General features: G+C 36.7%; 1 long non-coding RNA gene across 9 annotated transcripts in view; it reads left to right on the forward strand.

Moving 5' to 3' along the window:
* LOC113255127 (uncharacterized) overlaps positions 1 to 9,936 on the forward strand; it is a 43,303-nt gene extending 33,367 nt beyond the window's left edge. For 4 of the 9 annotated variants that reach the window (XR_008957496.1, XR_008957503.1, XR_008957504.1 and 1 more), the window contains 3 exons: positions 6,960 to 7,087; positions 8,446 to 8,826; positions 9,681 to 9,936. This is a non-coding gene — a long non-coding RNA (uncharacterized LOC113255127). Of the gene's footprint in view, positions 1 to 2,626; positions 2,778 to 5,630; positions 5,798 to 6,959; positions 7,088 to 8,168; positions 8,324 to 8,445; positions 8,827 to 9,680 lie in introns of all 9 variants that reach the window. The other 5 variants (XR_008957501.1, XR_008957497.1, XR_008957499.1 and 2 more) reach the window with 3 other exon arrangements.
* The last annotated feature ends 10,691 nt before the right edge of the window (positions 9,937 to 20,627 follow it).

Genomic DNA, 20,627 nt, shown 5'->3' on the forward strand with positions numbered 1-20,627 from the left:
TAATTCCTTGAAGCAGTTACCTACGGAGAAAAGTGAATTCTCTATCAATTCCTTTTCCTGAGAGTGAATTTTGAAAGCACTAGGATCAAGAGGAAACTCTAGCTCCTGAAAGCTCTGACTTGACTCTAGGAGTGTTGTGAAGAGAAAAGATTGGAAAAGCACAGACTACATTTGAAGAGAGGCTAGAGGGAAATCTCTGGCCACAGAAAACAGTGATTTCAATGTGTTATGACTATGAGGAGAAAGAGAAAAAGACGTTTTTGTTTTCATTTGCTTCTCTGGGCATCTACAAAAGAAAAAAAGATATGTGGGATGACTGGGTGACTCAGTCGGTTAAGCATCTACCTTCGGCTCAGGTCATGATCCCAGGGTCTTGGGAGAGTATCCCGCATTGGGCCCCCTGCCACTCCCCCTGCTTGTGCTCTCTCTCTGACAAATAAATAAATTTTTTAAAAAAGAAAAAAATATGTTACTTTATAATGAGATAGAATGAAAGTAATGCTCAGACAAAATAGGAGGGTCACTCCACTGTCATGCCAAGAATGTGAGAGGAACCTCACTTCCATAATATCCTGGTCATTTTTTTCTGACCATAATTATGCTAAATTTATTGCCTCCTTATAGAGTGATTAGTATATACAGAGCCCCTTGAGGGTAATACAAAATTTTAAGTTTTCTGTCTTTAAGGAGCTATTCCACATGCCCTCTCTCCTAATAACATCAATGCAAAAACCATTTACCTGTTAAGCTATGATAGATTGAGAATCCCTCCATGAATAAGTGAGGAAACACAGATCTCTTTGTCTTATAATAAGGAAACAAGGAGCATGCAGAAAGTAAAGGTAGGATGAATGAATAGGAAAGGAGGGTGTACAGATTTATACGCTTAACTATTCTTATGTGCTTGATATTTGCTAGTTGAACTATAAAGGATGTGCAAAGGAATTGTGTGGCATGATAATTTGCTAGCGGGTATAGGGGAGATAGAAATGGTAGGAGCAGAGGGATTGTACCAATTTACATCTCACCAGCAACGCGTAACAGTCATAGTATCTGATTTTGAAAACCTTCATGTATAGTGGTATCTGATTATGGTTTTAATTTGTATTTCCCTCATAATAAATGATACTGAAACATTTTTTGTCTGTTTATTGACCATTTAGATATCTACATTTTTTTTAAAGATTTTATTTATATATTTAAGAGAGAGCACCAAATGGGGGGAGCAGACGGAGAGGGAAAAGCAGATCCCTGCTGAGCAGTGACCCTGACAACAGGGAGGTGGGGGGCCTCAGGACTCAATCCCAGGACTCCAGGATCATGACCTGAGCCGAAGGCAGACGCTTAACCAACTGAGCCACCCAGGTACCCCTAGATATCTATATTTTTGAAGTGACTGTTCAAGTCTTGCACATGTTTCAAAACATTGAGTTGTCTTTCTTTTGCTGATTTATAATAGTAATTTATATATTTTGGCTATAAGTCCTTTTTCAGTAGTTCTGAATCCTCTCTGTGGATTGTTCTCTCATTTTATAAAGGTGTCTTGATAAACAATGGGTCTTCATTTTAAAGAAGTCTTTTTTTATCAGTCTCTCCCTCTATGGTTATGGCTTTTTGTATTTAAGAAAACACTGCCTACATTAAGGTCATGAAGCTATTCTCCTATATTTTCTTTTAGAAATTTCTTTGTTTTACCCTTCACATTAGATTTTTATCCATTTCAAGTTAATTTTATATATAATGTGAAGAAGGAGTCAAGGTTCATATTTTTCGTATAGGTTGCCATTTGATCCAGAATCATTTATTCAAAAGGTCATCTTTTCCACCGACTTGCACCTTTGTCATAAATCACATAATTGCATATGGGTGATGATCTCCCCTAAATATTCTATTAAAACTGTTAGTTATTTGAGTGAACAATGCAATTGTTTGGTGAAAAATTTTTCAACTGGTAAAAAAATTTTAAAAAATCCAAATAAATGAAGAAACTAAGTCTAAAAGGGCCCAAAAATGCATACGGTGAAGAGTAGAAGTAAACATACCTTCTATCCTGCTCATCAGTACCCCATTTCTTTCTCTACAAGCAGTCATCATGTCAGTGCCCAGATACACCAAACATATCTACTCAATTCCTGGAGTCCTGAAAAAAGAAATCCCTTTATCCCAAAGTCTACCCTCTGATTCTAACATAGTGACTTCTCTATGTGATTATGATATTAAGATTTTAGGTGGGGGGTGCTGGGGTGGCTCAGTCAGTTAAGCATCTGCCTTTGGCTTAGGTCATGATCCCAGGGTCCTGGGATCGAATCCCACATAGGGCTCCTTGCTCAGCAGGAAGCCTGCTTCTCCTTCTGCCTGCTGCTCCCCCTGCTTGTGTTCTCTCTCTCTCTCTCTCTCCCTCTCTCTGACAAATAAATAAAATCTTTTAAAAAAAATTTCTAGGTGGTTCTGATATGAGTATATTCCAACATAATTTTAAAGTCCATTTTCCTTCATTCTTTTAAAAATCATATAGCTGGATTTTTGAAAGCCCAATTAGACAAGGGCATTATTTTATTAGGGAGAATTAACTTATTTATATTTATTGTGATTATATATTTTTTAAAATATTTTATTTATTTGTCAGAGAGAGCGCACAAGTAGGCAGAGCAGTAGATGGAGGAAGAGGGAGAAGCAGGCTCCCCACTGAGCAGAGAGCCTGACGCGGGGCTCCATCCCAGGACCCTGGGATCGTGACCTGAGCTGAAGACAGACGCTTAACTGACTGAGCCACCCAGGTGCCCCTGTGATTATATTTCTTCCTGCTATTTTATTTTATATTATTTACTACTTTTTTTCTTTCTTACCTTCTGTGGAATTAATCAAGCTTGCATTCTCATTTTAGCAGTTTAGAAATTATATATCTTATTTTATTCTGCTCCTAGATATTTAAATTTTAATGCCCATTTCATATATTTTTTTTTTCTCCTAAAGTCTAGAATTAAGGAGCACCTGTATCCTGCCCTTGATCAATTTCATATCTCTTTGCTTCAGTTTCTTTTATAACTTAAACAGGGCAGAACCAGTTTTTGTACAGGCTATAGCTTATAAAATTTTGAGATTCCTCTTTAAAACAATTTGTTGTTGTTTTTTTTTTAAAGATTTTATTTATTTATTCGACAGAGGTAGAGACAGCCAGCGAGAGAGGGAACACAAGCAGGGGGAGTGGGAGAGGAAGAAGCAGGCTCATAGCGGAAGAGCCTGATGTGGGGCTCAATCCCATAACGCCAGGATCACGCCCTGAGCCGAAGGCAGGCACTTAACCGCTGTGCCACCCAGGCGCCCCCCTCTTTAAAACAATTTGAAGTTCTAAAAGTAAAAGTTGGATAAGAAAGTGAATGTTTAGAATGAGAAAAGAAATGAGAACAAATTATAAAATTTTAAATTTTACAAATTTATAAATCTTAAACTATTTTTTAGGTAATCTCTACACCCATCGTGGGGCTCAAACTCATGACCCCAAGATCAACATGCTCTAAAAACTAAGCCGGCCAGGCACCCCACAATTTTTTTCAAAGATTTTATTTATTTATTTTGAGAGAGAGAGAGAGAGAGTGGGGTGCCCAAGTGGGGAAGGGGCAAAGGTAGAGGGAGAGAGAATCTCAAGCAGACTCTATGCTGAGCATGGAGTCTGAGGCTGGGCTTGATCTCATGACCCTGAGATAATGACCTGAGCCACAGTCAAGAGTTGGACACTTAATAGACTGAGCCACCCAGGCACCCCTCAAATTTATAAATCTTAAAGATAGTACTACAAACATAACAGAATTCAGAAAAATAATATAATATTTTTATTAATTGCCTGGAATTTCTAGAGCACTTTTTTCCCTATATTTTCTTTCTTTATAATTTTGCATTTCTGATTACTGGAAGACTAATCCATAAATTATCTTCCATCTATGTATGTATCAAGCTTATTCCTCTACCACCACTAACCTCCACCCCCATCTATATAATCTGTAGTGCTGGGTAGATGGGACACACATCATGATACACCCCTAGGTTCTACAATTTTCCTGGAGTCAGGACAGTGAGAAGGAAAATTCCTAAAACCTTTCCAACATGATGGGGGGGGGGGGTGCTAGTAAGAAAAGTTAACTTCACAAATTGACCATGAAGCACCCAAATATATTCCCCTAAATACAAATTAAATAATTTCCTCAACTCAACTGCCCCCTTGCCAAATTCCCAAAGTATCCGGGACTACCCAATGCCACCTGTCTTGAGAAGTATAGCAGGGAATACAGAGAGTAAATAAAGTGGGCAATGATTATTTTAACAAATAAAATATTTTAAAATTTTCAACTGTTTTATAAAGAAGTTTCTTAAAAGGATAGGCATATACATTAATACACATATATACTTATGTATGCAGCGGGTATCATCGTAAAACCTAAGAAATTAAAAAACTGGTTGCCTCTGGGGAAAGAAAATGGAGACTAGATGACGGCAGGTAAAAGAAAAGGAGACTTTCCCTTTCACTGTCTACATTCTTATAATCTTTGTTTCTCTGTTCTTTTCTTTCTTTCTTTATTTAGAGAGAGAGAGTGCACATGAGCTAGGGGAGGGGCAGAGGGAGAGAGAGAACCTTAAGTGGACTCCATGCCCAGCACGGAGCCCGACATGGGGCTAGATCTCGCGACCCTGAGATCATGACCTGAGCTGAAATCAAGTGTCAGGCGCTTAACTGACTAAGCCACCCAGGTGCCGCTTGTTTTCTTTTCTATGTATATTTGTTATTTATTCAACTTATGAAACAAAAAATAAAAGCTGTCTTTTTTTAAAGCTGTCTTTTAAAATCCAAAAGGAAAACACAAACTATTAAACCACGCAGTGAACTCTCCTTATACCTGTTCCTGCTGTTTACCTATAAACTAGAAACGATAGTGCTATGGTTTGAATGTTTGTTTCCCCCACAAATTCGTATATTGAAATTCTAACCCCCCAAAACTTGGAGATAGGGCTTTGGGGAGGTGTTAGGTCATGAAGGTGGAGTCCTCATGAATGAAATTGGTGTTCTTATAAAAGATGCCACAGCAATCCCTTGCCCCTTCTACTGACTCTGAATCTGGAAGAGAATCTTCACCAGAGTGCAACCATCCTGATGTCTTGATTTTGGACTCCCCAGCCCCTACAACTGTAAGAAATTCTTGTTATTTATAAGCCACTCAGTCTGTGGTACTTTGTTATAGCAGCCCAAATGAACTAAGATACTTGTTTTACTGTTACAGGCTCAAACGTTTAATGTTTTCTCTGTTTAAAATTATACTGCAGTGCTTTTAAAATAGCTACAATTTATTTTATTTGGGAAGTGGTCTCCCGTGCTACCTTTCCTAAGAGTTTATACAGGACAGGTGTTATTTCTTCTTTAAACATTTGATAGGATTCACCAATGCAATTATCTAAGCCTAGAGCTTTCTTTGTGGGAGGGTTTTTCATAAAATTTCAGTTTCTTCAACTGAAGGGCTATTCAGATTTTCTTTTTCATTTTTTTTTGTCATTAGAGTATGTTTTATATATATATGTGTATATATATATATATATATATATATATATATATATATATATATTTTTTTTTTTTTTTTTGACAGAGATAGAGACAGCCAGCGAGAGAAGGAACACAAGCAGGGGGAGTGGGAGAGGAAGAAGCAGGCTCACAGCAGAGGAGCCTGATGTGGGGCTCGATCCCACAATGCCGGGATCACGCCCTGAGCCGAAGGCAGACGCTTAACCGCTGTGCCACCCAGGCTCCCCTAGAGTATGTTATATTTTAAAGAATTTGCCTATGTCATCTAAATTGTTATATTTGTTGGCAAAAAGATATTCATATATTACCATACTATCCATTTACTGTCTTTAAAATCTGTAATGATACACCTTATATTCTTAACACTGATAACTTGTGTTTTCTCTTTATCTTCTCTTGATCAGTCTACCTAGATGTTTATCACTTTTGTTAATCCTTTCAAAGAACTCTTTGGGTTTTTTGTTCACTGCTTTTCTGGAGTTTTTAACCAATTTATATTTAATGTAACTATTATTCTGGTGGTGGTTAATTTTATGACCTTACTACTTGCTTTCTGTTTGTCCCATCAGCTGTTTTTGTTCCTCTGCATCTACTTATTCACAAATTTTAGGCTAATTGAACATTAGTTCTTTATGGCAGTAAGACGGCAGGTTTCTATCTAGTTTTTAATCACCCAGCATGACACCAGCTGCCCAAAAAACCCCACAGAAACAGGAAACTCACTGAGCGCCATTAACTCTATCAATGTTTCCACTCCCTTCCAATTTTGTATTCCTTTTGGTCACATTCCCATGCCTTCAGATAATTGTTTTTGATATTTTCTCCATATGTACTTTTGTTATCTGTGAAACAATTTGCTTAATAGGAGATATTCTCCCTTTGCCAGGGGTAGAACCTAATTTTTGAAGCTCTTATCAACTATATTACAATACCCTTCACTTACACAGTGTCTAATGAATCTAGGTGTTGAAATAATTCACTAGATCAAAATTTCTTTAATGGATCACTGTTAGCCCTGAAATCTAACTATTGGAGCAACTGTAAAAAGAAGTTTGTTCAACGATTTCTGTGTGTGTGTGAAGTGTTTAAAATGTTGGTAAGAAGGGGTGCCTGGGTGGCTCAGTCGTTGGGCATCTGCCTTTGGCTCAGGGCGTGATCCCAGGTCCTGGGATCGAGCCCCGCATCGGGCTCCTCCACTGGGAGCCTGCTTCTTCCTCTCCCACTCCCCCTGCTTGTGTTCCCTCTCTCACTGGCTGTCTCTCTCTCCATCAAATAAATTAAAAAAATCTTAAAAAAAAAATGTTGGTAATAAAATGAAAAAGCAGTATCCTAAGTGTTTTACCTTTGAATAGTTGAATTATAAGGTGATTTTTTTCTCCTTCATGCTTTTTAGAATTGTCCAAATTTCTATAATTGATCTACTCTATAATTGGAATGAAGGATATGAATTCTTTTTGAATAAGGGAATACAACGACACTAACATCTGCTGATTACCTACCATGAGCTGGGTTGTGAACTAGGTACTGTTCCATTTTAAACTTCTTTGATTTTTTTTTAAACCATATGAAAATATTTTTAAAACTAACTGTTAAGGTGCAGTTTAGAGGATTATTTATTTCCCATCCTAATGATGTCCTTTGGTGTTTTTCTCATTAGGAGTCTTTCTATGTCCTCCTGAGGTTAAGATGAGTATATGATTTCTAGAAACTCATCAGTATCTGGGGTGTAGTAATAGTTGAGAAAAACCAATGCTCCTTCATTATACCAGGCACAAATCTGACCTCTGACACTCTTGGAAAGAGACAATTTCCCCTTTGTTTTCTTGATATTCTTGAGGTACCTTAACTGTGTAGGATCTTGTCCTTTCTTCTAAGGAGCAATAACATTTTTTATCCAGCCCCATTCAACTTACCAGTTTTAATTTTTAATTCTCACTCTTTTGGAATGCTTAAGTAAAAAGAGTATATTCTATAGTAGAGCGAGGACTGAGCAAAATATAGTCTACTACAAACACAGAATTGGAGGCCAAGCCAACTCTTCAGCCCTTCTGTGTTCTTACCCTAGGGCGTAATGCTTTCCAGGTAAAACTGCCTTGGCTTTGCTCTCCTAATCAGGGAAAAGGTGATTGGATTGAGTCATGTTTCACCTGAACTATTTTGGCCCCTTATCTGAACCAGTCATTACATCTTGAGGTAGTTGTAACTAGACTGCTGTAATGATCTGACAGAAGACCTATTCCTTCAACATTACCAGTCATTAACTCTCCAAGACAAGATGCGACATGCCACAGCCCTCAGACAGTTCATCCAGTAGGAGTCCCTTCTTGACAAATATAATCCCTTTCACCTTTGTTCATGACAATTTTATTTCTTTCACAGTGTCAAACTACCAATTTTTCCAAGTCAGCACTCCCTAGTTGGACCAGGGATCTTTTTTCACTTAAAAGGGAGGGACTACTATCTTTTCACTTTTGATTGTATCTTACTTTAATTGCTCTTTCTTAGAATAGTAATTTTGAGCAAATACACAAACACACACACACAGTAGCAAACCTGACTCTAATACCTATAAATGTTTTCTTTCCCATTATTTTTGCTGCAGATTTTATAGTCTGAGGTAAAAAAAAGCCTGTTTTAATCATAGGCACTACTTTATGTTCAGTATGTAAAATAAAGACTTACTCCACAAATGTGCTACCACAATGAATCTGGTGTTAGGGATATTTGCCTGAAAGCAAAAGAAAAGCAGGACATGTGGTATGTAGTCTTCAATTCTTAACTTTATTTAAGTAACTTTGCCTACCCAGGAAATTCTAAAATAAATTCTCTTGTAAAAATGGGATCATTGGTTCAAAATACCTCTATCCTTTTCCCTCCAGTGGTTAAACTTACACAACTCTGTAAAACTGATACCACAATTGAGAAGAAATGTTTCCCTCTGAAGACTGTAATTTCCCCTGGAGAGTCTCATTAGCTAGAAGCAGATGTAAGTACCTGCAACAAGTGCAAAATGCTGAACATATGTAAAATGGGACATGGATCTTTATCAATTGACTTAAAAGGAAACTAGGCAAACGATACAGGGGTACACAGGAAAACTATGCTGATAGACTCAAGAAAAAACAGATGACAAAGAACACAATGGCCTCCTGCAGCAGTCCGAGGTGACAACCTGAAGAATGGTCAAGGAAAGGCATTCCAAGTTCAGGAACTGGCTGAATGGAATCAGGGAAAGTGGACTATGCCAGATCTGGAATAAGGTATGGAATCTTGCATTGGGCTGTGATTTAAGCCTTCTCTGTGGTACAGAATAGCAAAGTTCAATGAGACGGTATTTATCAAGTGTTAAAGATGAAAAAGAGAAGAAAAACTAAGAAATACAGGAACGAGTAGTAACTTCAATATCTGACTTAAGAAAGAACTCTTGTTCCCTCTTGAAGACAGTCGTACTGAATCTAACACAGTAAGATTGTCTGTACAGTAAGAGTGCCGAATGGATGAGCTATCTGCAGAACTGAAAAGAGCTGAGGTCTGAGTGATGGGTGGTCCCTAGAGTGGTAAGGCTAGGATGAGAAAGACAATCTCCTGTGGGAGAGTAAGAATAAGAATCATTGGGGCACCTGGGTGGTTCAGTTGGTTGGGCGTCTGCCTTCGGCTCAGGTCATGATCCCAGGGTCCTGGGACTGAGCCCAACAGGCTCCTGCTCAGCCCGGAGGCTGCTTCTCCCTCTGTCTGCTGTCCCCACCCCCACTGCTTGTGCGCACTCTCTCTCTGACAAATAAATAAATAAAATCTTAAAAAAAAAAAAGGAATAAAGACATTGGACAAAGGGGATTAAACTCATGAATAATATTTAAAAATGATCTTTATGTACCTTTCAGCTTTTCAGTTATAAAGCAAACCCACATTTTGAGGCTGCAATTACTCTTCTCTTAGAAGTATAGTTAGATGGGCTTTACTTCCCCAATATATATAATTTTTTTAAAATAGCAGCCTGGATTATAAACTAGAAAGCTAGTTATTACCACCATGTAACAGTTTTATGTAATGGGGTATAATTGCTTACTAATTGTTTCATGTTCTCTCATTTTTTGTTTCTTTATCTCTTAATTAGATTTTGAGTACCTCAAGGGCCGGATAAATATCATGCACTGCTTAAAAGCTTCAACTCTGAAGGTTGAAGGTTGATGGAGCTGGTGAGATTCCGAGCCTCTCTTATCTGTGTGCCCTTGAGAAAATGATAAACCTCTCTAAGCTTCAGTTTCTTCGTGTGTAAAATGGGAACAATAGTTATACCTTCCTCATAGGGTTGCACTAAGGAATAAAGTCAATGAAAGAACGTAAATAAAATGTTTCCATTTTGTGACAAACAGCGCAGCATGCATATAAGTTTGCTCATGTTGAAATAAAACATGTCTACTGTCTTTTCTTCTATCATATACCTTTAGCTCTGCAGTGGAAGGCATGTCGTATAGAATGTATTCTATTTATCTGTTAATCACCTTAGGTGGAAAGTCCAGGACTGATAGTCACGAAATTTGAGGTTATGTTTGGGATAGTAGGACAGAAACTAAAGTTTGGAAAACTTGGTAATCCCTCAGGGCAGCTGAAGCTGCGGCACAATAAGGAGCCCACGTGACTACTCAACTGGGGAGGCAGGCCACAGGCAGCAAGATGCAATGGAAGCAGTAAACAAGCAATGGTTTCTAAGGGACAGGGACTCCAAATGAAAGCAGCAAATTATATATACACACACACACATATATATTTATATAAAATATATAAATAATATATATAAATATATATATTTAATTTCAACACTTTCATATGGGAACATGAGCATGGGAAAGAGAAGTTACTATGTTGAACAAATGAAACTATTTACATAACCTGAAATAATTGCAAATGTAAAGCTAAGGAGAATTGCATTGGATTACAATTTGTAAAGAAACTACTGGACCCACCACTCAACTTCCTCACTATTCTCTGCTTCCAGAACCTCTGCACCTCCCTCCCTTCTGCCACTTCCGCCAATCCAATCTGTATCAACAATGTAGAAGTGATGGCAGTTTTTAAGTTTAACTGTGATTAGCAGAGCTGATTCATATAATAAACTGAAAAGAGCCATTTCAGAAAAAACAAAAGCATATTCTACAATTGAAGACACATAACATTCAGTCTATCTAAAATGTAGTTTCTAAAAGTATGTACATATGTATTTATACATAACATACATAAATATAGATATAATATACATAAATGTAGTCACTAGGCAATCACCACAAAGTATTTAAGGTAAATTATATACATTACCAAAATCTGTCATGTATCATATTCCTATTTAATGCATCCAAATGCCCTAATGATTACTGAATGGAAGCAATCCCATAAGCTGCAAGTGACGTCTAGAAAATTGGTCACTGAGACTGTATTAGAAATCTTCCAGGAATAGAAGCAAACAGAAAACGAGTAAGTCTAATTGTTTCCATAGTTGTAGTCAATATTAAAATAAAATGTACCACACAGTTTTTAAACTGTTGATTTAAAATTTCTTGATTTTAAATGTGAAGAATGCCTCCTCTAAAGTATTCCTAAAATAAAACAGAATACTTAATAAATAACTGTGATAGAGCTCTGTGTTTTATTACCTTATTTTATTTGTCTGGGTCATAAATGAAGGATTTCAATCTCCCATTTGGTAGCTTCAGAAGTACTGAATTTACACACATAAAAAAAGTTATATTTTTCTTTTCTTATGTGATTTCAGAAAGTAAACAAACTGGCGGTTTTATTAAGCATTTATTAACCTTACAACCATGCCTCAGACTTAACGTTGAATATATTGCTTGTGTGTCCTGAAAAATATTTCTTCAATGGGGAGGAAATATGCTATTTCTTGAAAGACAGAAGAAACACAGAACTAAGAAAAATGCATGTTCACTTGCCATAACGCTGAAGCAGCGGTTTCTATTTAGAGAGAGAAGAAAAATAAAACATTTTTCTTCCTCAGACTTTATAAAAAATTAGTTACTTGGGCCTAACAATGAGAAGCACAACCGAAAATAGCAGAGATGTGGTTCCTTGATATTGTTGCTATGGGACTGAATTCAGCCCAGCATGCGTGAGACCTTGCTCCGGCCCCGCAGCCCTACTGTACTCGAACACATGCAAGTGTGCAGTGGTGGGTAGTTTTGGTGCCCTGCGATTGAAGACTACAAATGCCAAGATACAGAGATGGCCCGTAATTTGGTAACCAATAAAGAACAACTAGAGTTAAGAGATGAGGGGTGGAGGAAGTTATACTTAAAAACAAATTCTTAAGGAAAGAACTCGATAATTTGCCTAATTAAAGATCTGATAACCAAAAAAATGTGAAATGAAGATGCCAAAAGACAGTGTCTAACTCAGGCATGGACTAATAATCACACAATGTGTAACTGGACTTTTAAAATGGGATCCTGGGGCACCTGGGTGGCTTAGGTGGTTAAGCGTCTGCCTTCGGCTCAGGTCATGACTTCAGGGTCCTGGGATCGAGCCCCGCATCATGCTCCCTGCTCAGCAGGGAGCCTGCTTCTCCCTCTGCCTGCCGTTCCCCCTGCTTGTGCTCTCTCTGACAAATAAATAAAATTTTTTAAGAAAATGGGATCCTGATATGTCAGAGATTCTTTAGGTGCAAGTAAAATCTTATGTAGAAGTGAGTGGGGGTGGTGGTAAGTCTGATCAATGGTTTTCAAACATTTTTTAACAGTGAGTACTTAAATTTAAGAATAAAAAAGAAGCAACCATACAAAACATTTCATTTAGACCAGTGAATGCAGAGCTGTTCTGGTTGACGTGGGGATGGGCATGGGAGATAGGGGCACTCACCACATCTCAGTATGGACCTGAGGCTTCTCTGCACAACTTTAGGGCACTAGCCAACATAAGTAAAGAAGACCAGACGACTTCTCCAGGTCCTCTACATCCCTTGATCAATATCAAACAGCCTGGCCGTTATAAGATGCGTCCTTAGATTTTTGCAAATCTCCAAAGTAATACCACTAAAGTATGTAATTATTCCTACCTCTCCCAATATGGCATCATTTAATCAGAGTAACCACACATCCAATGCATTAAAAACTATAAACACGATCCGAAATGACAGGCTGGGTAATTCCCAGTCTCACTTGTTACCTCCATGACTTGTTCCTCCACATCAACCTTGCAAAATATTCTAACTGTTCAGATAGAGCCTTTTGCATAGTCTTTTATATAATCCCATTTTTTGGTTTACTGTTGGATTTAGTATGTCAGTCCAAAGTGTGCATAAGCATAACAGAAACTAAATACAACCCACAATCTCATTCTCAACATTAGAAATTATTGTGACAATACAGTAAATGGTTTTGTGAAGTCCATGTTTCAATTATGTATATACTCTTAAGGCATGATGAAATTCTTGAATCAATGAAATATCAGAATTGAGGAAATTAAGGATGTCCATGATAAAAACACACACAGATAAACAAACATAAATAAGACTTTCTCTAAGGAATTCAAAATGCTTCACCGATGACTCTTTGCCATTCATGTTAATGAAGGGCAGATGGTCTTCATTTTAGTTAATGGCTTTAATTTTCCACCCTGCCAAATTTTTTACTGACCCCACTGCTAAATAATTTAAGCCTAACATCCTCTTTCTCCCTTTGCATCATCCTTTAAAGGGAGAGCTAATGAATAATAAAAACACAAAATTGGACAACAGATCTAGAAAGGACAAAAAAGAAATTCTGAATGGTTCATAACTTGTTTAATAAATAGGTGACTACCCTATTTAATCTTGTAATTCTCTTGTGAGCTAGAATGGGAAGATGCAATTTGTTAATAAGGAAAGAGGCAAAGAGAATATATTCACTATGCTAATTCCAAATGATTTATCCAATGTCACCCTGAGCTAAGGTTCAGCATAGAATTGAGTGATTACTGAGATAATCTAAATAGGGCATTGGATTACTAAAGAAGCACATGGATCTCCTTCTCAGAAAATATAAAAATAAGATTGGTACTCATGTTGGCTTTGGATAGAAATAATTTTGTCAAAAGATACAATGATTAACTCTGGGGAAAATAAGTCCTTTTCAAATAACATTAGGTATTTCAATTCAAATTAAAAATTTTTATTGTTTTTCCTATTAGACTTAGGGCACTGGTTTGTGCTGGATAGGTGCTAAAGGGCAGCAACACACACATTTTACCTTCAAGGGACTTTAAATCTAGGAGAGGGTATAAAATATATCCCAATAGTTATAAAATGGTCGCAGCAATGTTAGTGCTACAAAAAGAGGAGGGAGTGATTTATGTAGCTTGATGCCTGATAAAAGGGAGGGTAGGAGGTAGGGGTACAGATAAAACTAGACTGGGCATAAGTTGATAACTACTGAAGCTGTATAGTGGGTGCATGAAGGTTCATTACATTATTTTGCCCATTTAATTTTTCATAATAAAAAGTGTCCCTTAAATAAAAAAGGCTTCATGAATGAAGTGGCATTTAAGATAGACCTTGAAAAAGGGCACCATTTTGATAAACCAAGAAGTGAGGGTAGAAACAGGAAGATCCTAACATGTACTTGAAAAGCCTGGGACTGTTTAGATTCAAAACTGTACTACTTAGAACATAAAGTAGGAAAATGTGACAAAACTAAAAATTATTTGTATTATTATTGTTTTGATGACTGAATATTAAATTGTGATGATTAAAATTATTACTGCAGCTAATAGCCATTGTTGACTTGAGCATGATTTAATTAAATCTCTGATTACAGGGGAAAGAGAGAGACTAGAATGAAGAAGATCTGAGCCCAAATTCCGATTAGGAGGACATTACAAAGATCAGAAGAGGCAATCTAGAAAAGAACTGTGACAGTAGACATGGAAAAGAAAGACTAGGAAACAGGGAGAATAGTGGGACAATTGCTTGAAGTGTGAGGAGAGAGAACAAGGAGAGAGAAAGTCAAAGATAAAGCCAAGATTTTGTTTCCAGTCCGGGTGCACAGAAGCAAGGGTGGCAGTATCTAGATTAGCGAAGAAGGCAAGGCAGGTTTTGGCCATGATGAGTGTGAAGGACTAGAAGGAGAGCATCTACATAGAGGTGACCAAAAGACAGGGAAGTGTTGTCACTCTAGAAAAGAGAGGAATGGGGAAAGAAAACAACTTGGGACTTATTCATAGAGAACTAATCTGTGAAGCACAAAATTGCTGAGCAGCTGGGTGAGTAAAAAGAAAAAAGATAAGAGGGCTGAGAACAAAAACTTGGGGTGTTAAGGGCTTGGTTCGGGGTGAGACAAGAAAAATAGTGAAAGAAGAGAATATGGATAGAAATACTATTACAGACACCTTGTATTTACTCAAGATTGGCTAACAATAAACAATGCCAAATTTAAGTGGTTTCGAACAAGAAAAGTTTTTCTCTCACTCAGGCAAGAGGCTAACATGGATTCCTGCTTAGGCAGCTCTTCCGTCAGCAGCAGTGCAAGAATTCAGATTCCTTCAAGTCCCTAAAGGCTATAGTGTTCAGTGAAAGGATGGAAAAAGCAAATGGAAAATCATGGAAGGGAGGTTTTTTGGGTCAGCTCTGGAAGTGATGTATCACTACTGCTCACGTATCAGTAGCCAAAATTCAGTCATCCAGCTGCACCAAAATGTAAGGTCTAACTGGTCAGAATCTGTCACACTTGACGTTCGTATCACACAAGTTTTAGAGGACTTTCTTATTCTTTACTACATAGTACAGTTTCATGGAAGGCAGTAAAGCACAGTGGTTCAGAGTATGAGCTCTAGAGTTAAAATTACTTGGATTTGTTTCTTGGCTTCAGTGTTTGAAGCACAGGTGTCACCTAGGATAAATTAAATCACCTCCCTGTGTCTCATCTGTAAAATGGTGATAATAACAAAAGCCAACCACAGGACAGTTAGTAAGATTAAGTGAGTTTAAATGTAAAGTGTTTAAATAGTGCCTGGCATGTGTCTGGCATATAGTAAGTACTCAGTGAGGATTAGCCATTATTATCATATTAGAACTATCATATTAGGACTGTAGCAATTTAGTGACAGAGCGGGCATTAAATAACATGAAATGTAGAGAGACAGCAGCAGAGGCCAGAGGAGAAAAAGCCATCGATTTGTCCATTAAGCTATATGAATAACTGCTGAAAATTCTGCTTTGTTACAATTGTTTAGCACCAACCAAGAGGTGAAAGAGGCAAGATTCCCAAATCATAGCAAATTTCAGTTTATATGTTTAGAACTGCAAAATAAATGACCTCTGAGCCAATCAGATAGCATTGCAGTCAAGTTAAATCCTAGAAGGTTCAGATGGGGTTTTATTCCAAAGCTCTCATATTGAGGTAATCCATGCCTTGGAGAAAGAGTGCTTATCAATTTGAGATTCACTTTCTCTCCTTCCCTCTCTCAGGACAAAATCTTTTAGTGGGTCACAGCCAGAGGACCTGAATGAGCTCATTTCACCTGAGCAAGTACTCAACTGTACTTTATGTATATATAGTGTAAGATGAATATTGCCCATGGGTATTTATTTTTGGAAGGTTCACTTTCGTTTCTATCTTTTGTTGCTCTTTCCCCATGCTTGTCAAATAATCTTTTCACTTTGTCCCTTTAGTGGTTTCTTGGTAAATGTCCAAATATCCTTTTTGTAAAAAAAAAAATCCTTTTAAAATTAAACCTTTCCGGGGGCACTTGGGTGGCTCAGTCGGTTAAGCATCTGACTCTCGGTTTCGGCTTAGGTCATGATCTCAGGGTCCTAAGATCGAGTCCCACTGACAGCTCTGCTGTCAGCACAGGGTCTGCTTATCTATTTCCCTTTGCTCCTTCCGGTACTCATGCTTTTTCTCCCTATCTCTATCTCTAAAATAAATAAATAAAATCTTCAAAATTAAAATTAAATAAAAATAAAATTTAACCTTTTGCTTTGACATAATTGCATATTAGCATGCAGTTGTAAGAAATATTATAGAGATCTAGGGTACACCTTACCCATCATTTCCTCCAGTGGCAACATTGTACTAGTACAATATAGTACAGGATAGTACAGTATTACAACCAGAATATTGACGTTGATACAGTCAAGATACAGAACATTTCCATCACTATAAGGACCCGTCTTTTGCCCTTTTATAACTGCCTTCATTCTCCACTCACTCCCACCCCTTCCTAGAGCCCTAGTTAACCACTAATCTGTTTTTCATTTTATAATTTTGTCATTTCAAGAATGTTATATAAATGAAATCATATAATATGTAAACTTTTGTCATTGGCTTTTTTTTACTCGGTGTAATTCTCTGGTGATATTATTCCAGGATGTTGTGTGCATCAAGAGTTTTCTCCTTTTTATTGCTGAGTAGTATTCCATGGTATGGGTGTATTGGTTTGTTCTACCATAAAACTGCTGAAGAATATCTGGGTTGTTTCCAGTTTTAAATATTCAGAAAATTATATGCAATAATACATATCAACCATCCCTCCAACCTAATATCTAAGGCAATGGATCCAAGGACAACCAAGTAGGCAATAGGGGAAGAATGAACGAGACAGATTTTTTCCTAATGCATAAATGTATAGAGAAAAAAAACTAATATGAAGCCTAGGAAAATATTCTGCAGTGTCAAATTCAAGTATTTCACTTTTATGATATGAATAGATACCACAGTTTCAAAGAACATTTACCATGGGAAATTTAGAGAGCTTGTCTCTGTATTCCTCAAAATCCAGAAATATTTAGATTCTTATGAATCAAGAACTAAAAGATGAGATAATAGACTTGGATGAAAGGGAGATGGCTAAAAACCAGATGAAGTGAATTATAGAAAGAAAGATCAGGAAGAAATAAAAAGAAAAGTCATCTGCAGATGTGAAAACACTGTCATAAGTAATAAATTACAGATATAGAAAAATATTTGGCAATTAGGATGATACACTTGGATAATTCTATTATAATAAAAAAAGAAGAAAAATAAAATTTTGAAAGAGAAGATCACAGAAAGAGGATTCAGAGAACAGAGAATAGACAAATGAAAGCAAAGTGAAACTTTAGACTGAACAGAAGAAAGTTTCTAGTCTGAGGAAAGACGGGTCTATATAGATGGAACAGGCTCATCTGTAGGGATCAAAATTAATGAAAAGACATCACTACTATTTAAATATACCCCCTGTACTGTAGGGAACTATAAGCAAAAGAAAAGATCCTAGAGGCATTAGGAAAAAAAGAAAAAAAAGACAAACAGAGTGCCTATCCTAGAATAAGAATTGAGCTTGTCTTAGACAACTTACAACAAACGAAATAGCATCTCACAATAAATAGAAGAAAATAGAGCAACATCTATAGTTCTGAGGGAAAACAAGACTGAGACTCAAGAATTTCAACCAAAACCAAATTTGTCATTTATGTTTGAAAGCAGCAGAAATAAGTCTCAGGTATGGAAGCCCTTAGAACATATGCCATTCCTCTATCCTTAGATAAACTGTGAAGATCTATTTCAACTAAATGAGAAACAAAGCAAATAGAAAACTCAATGATGGCATTATAAATTAGTTATAAACAATTTAGACAATGAAATGTAGAATTAAATTAATAAAATGAATTTTTGAATGATTTCAAAATGAGGCAAAGATCACTTTAAAAAGACACAGTATAAAAATATTTAACAATAATCTGGATATTGGGTGCAGGAGGTATTAATTATTTTGTATTATATATTTTGTTTTATTTTATGTGGTACATTAAAGAAACATGGATTTATTTATGTAATATGATGGCAATCTTTAGTAGAATGATAAAAACAGATACTACCAACTGCACTAGAATAAGTAGTTAAATATCAGTTTTCTTACAGCAAAACTAGAAATCAACAGAATTATCAAAGAAGCATAAAAACAAAAATGACACATGTTAAAATGCAGAAGATGTCAGCTATGACAATAACTATCAATGGGTTAAAATTTTCAATTAAAATACATACATATTCTCAGACTAGGTCAAAATATGAAGTCAATTACATGTTCTTTACAAAGAGACACATTGTCGAACAAAATAAGAATATTTTAAAGTAAGATAGTTAAATGATTTCAAATAAAGTAAAACAAAACAAAACAAAAGGACAAAAGGAGGAAAGCATATGTATACTATTGATGATGATCAGAGTAGAACCCAAGGCAAGGAAAGAGCACTAAACAGGACAAACATGATGATTATTTTATTTTTACAAAGGTAACTTTCTAACAGAGATAAGTGATTATGTATATAACATATCAAAATGTATAAAACAAAACTATAAAAGTACATTAATAATTCTGTTAGTACTCGATATGTTTGGTTGGTAAAACATTATTAAGTTTATGTGGTTCTCAACAGCATAATTTTTAAGGTCTGTTATATATAAATATCTTTAACTTGGTACCCCATGAATAGAGGACAAATTAACTTTCAGGAATCTAGAGCACTGTGGGGACACCTGGGTGTCTCAGTCGGTTAAGCATCTGCCTTAAGTTTGCCAACTAACGTCATGATCCCAGGGTCTGTCATCGAGTCCCGCATCCGGCTCCTTGCTCAGCGGCAATCCTGCTTCTCCCTCTGCTTGCCCCTCCCCCTGCTTGCGCTCTCTTTCTCTCTCAAATAAATAAAGAAAATCTTTAAAAAAAGAGACTGAGGGCTACAGAGGGGAGGGGGATGGGGGAATGGGATAGACCAGTGATGGGTAGTAAGGAGGGCACGTATTGCATGGTGCACTGGGTGTTATACACAACTAATGAATCATCGAGCCTTACATCGGAAACCGGGGATGTACTGTATGGTGACTAACATAATATAATAAAAAATCATTATAAAAAAAAAAATACAGATAGATCCTGGGGCTCCATGTGGCCCAGGCTCCATGCAGTGTCGCACTCAGGGACAGCCTCGGTCAACTGTTGAATTAATTAAACAAGGAGGCCATTAGACTGGGGTGGCTCGAAAGCACCGGCAACCTACATAAGCAAACCCAAAATCTAAGCCTGTAAATACCTCAAGGTTATAAAATTGAAACCTAAGGACAATCAATCACAAATAGCCAACTAGGCTTTTAGCTATAGTCAATCAATAATTGCTTTGCTTTGCTTTCATCTCTTCTCTATAAGTCTCTCCCCAAGTTCCTGTTGGCGGAGCCCTCATAACCACTTCCGGTTTGGTGCTACCCCCTTTGAATCGATTTTTGCTCAAATAAACTCTTAAAATTAAAAAAAAAAAAAAAAAAAGAAAACTGCAAGCAAAATGAAAGGGCCACCTACCAAATGCAAGAAGATATTTGAAAATCACATATATGATAAGGGGTTAATATCCAAAATATGCAAAGAATTCATACAACTCAGTAACAATAAAACAAACAATCCAATTAAAAAATGGGCAGAGGATCTGTACAGACATTTTTCCAAAGATGATATACAGATGGCCAATAGGCACATGAAAATATGTTCATTATTACTAATCATCAAGCAGTGGAAATCAAAACCTCAATGAGATATCACCTCACAACTGTCAGAATGGCTAATATCAAAAAGACAAGAAATTAGTGTCAGCATAAATGTAGAGAAAAAAGACTCTCGTGCACTGCTGGTGGGAATGTAAATTGGTGCAGCCATTAGGGAAAACAGTATGGAGGTTTCTTTAAAATATTAAGAATAGGACTACCATATGATACAAAAATTCCTCTTCTGGATATTTATCCAAAGAAGAAAGAAACACACATTTGAAGTCACATATGCACCCTTACGTTCACAGCAACATTATTTACAATAGCCGAGTTTTGGAAATATCCTAAGTTTCCATCGATGGATAAATGAATAAAGAAGTGGAATACTTCTTTATATATGATGGAATACTCACTCAGCCGTAAAAAAAAAAAAAAAAAAAAAAAACCACGAAATATTGCCATTTGCAACAACATGGATGGACCTTGATGGTATTATGCTAAGTAAAACAAGTCAGACAGAAAAAGACAAATACTGTATGATTTCACCTACAGATGGAATCTAA

Source organism: Ursus arctos, unplaced genomic scaffold, assembly GCF_023065955.2.
Source record: "Ursus arctos isolate Adak ecotype North America unplaced genomic scaffold, UrsArc2.0 scaffold_5, whole genome shotgun sequence".
NCBI lineage: Eukaryota > Metazoa > Chordata > Mammalia > Carnivora > Ursidae > Ursus > Ursus arctos.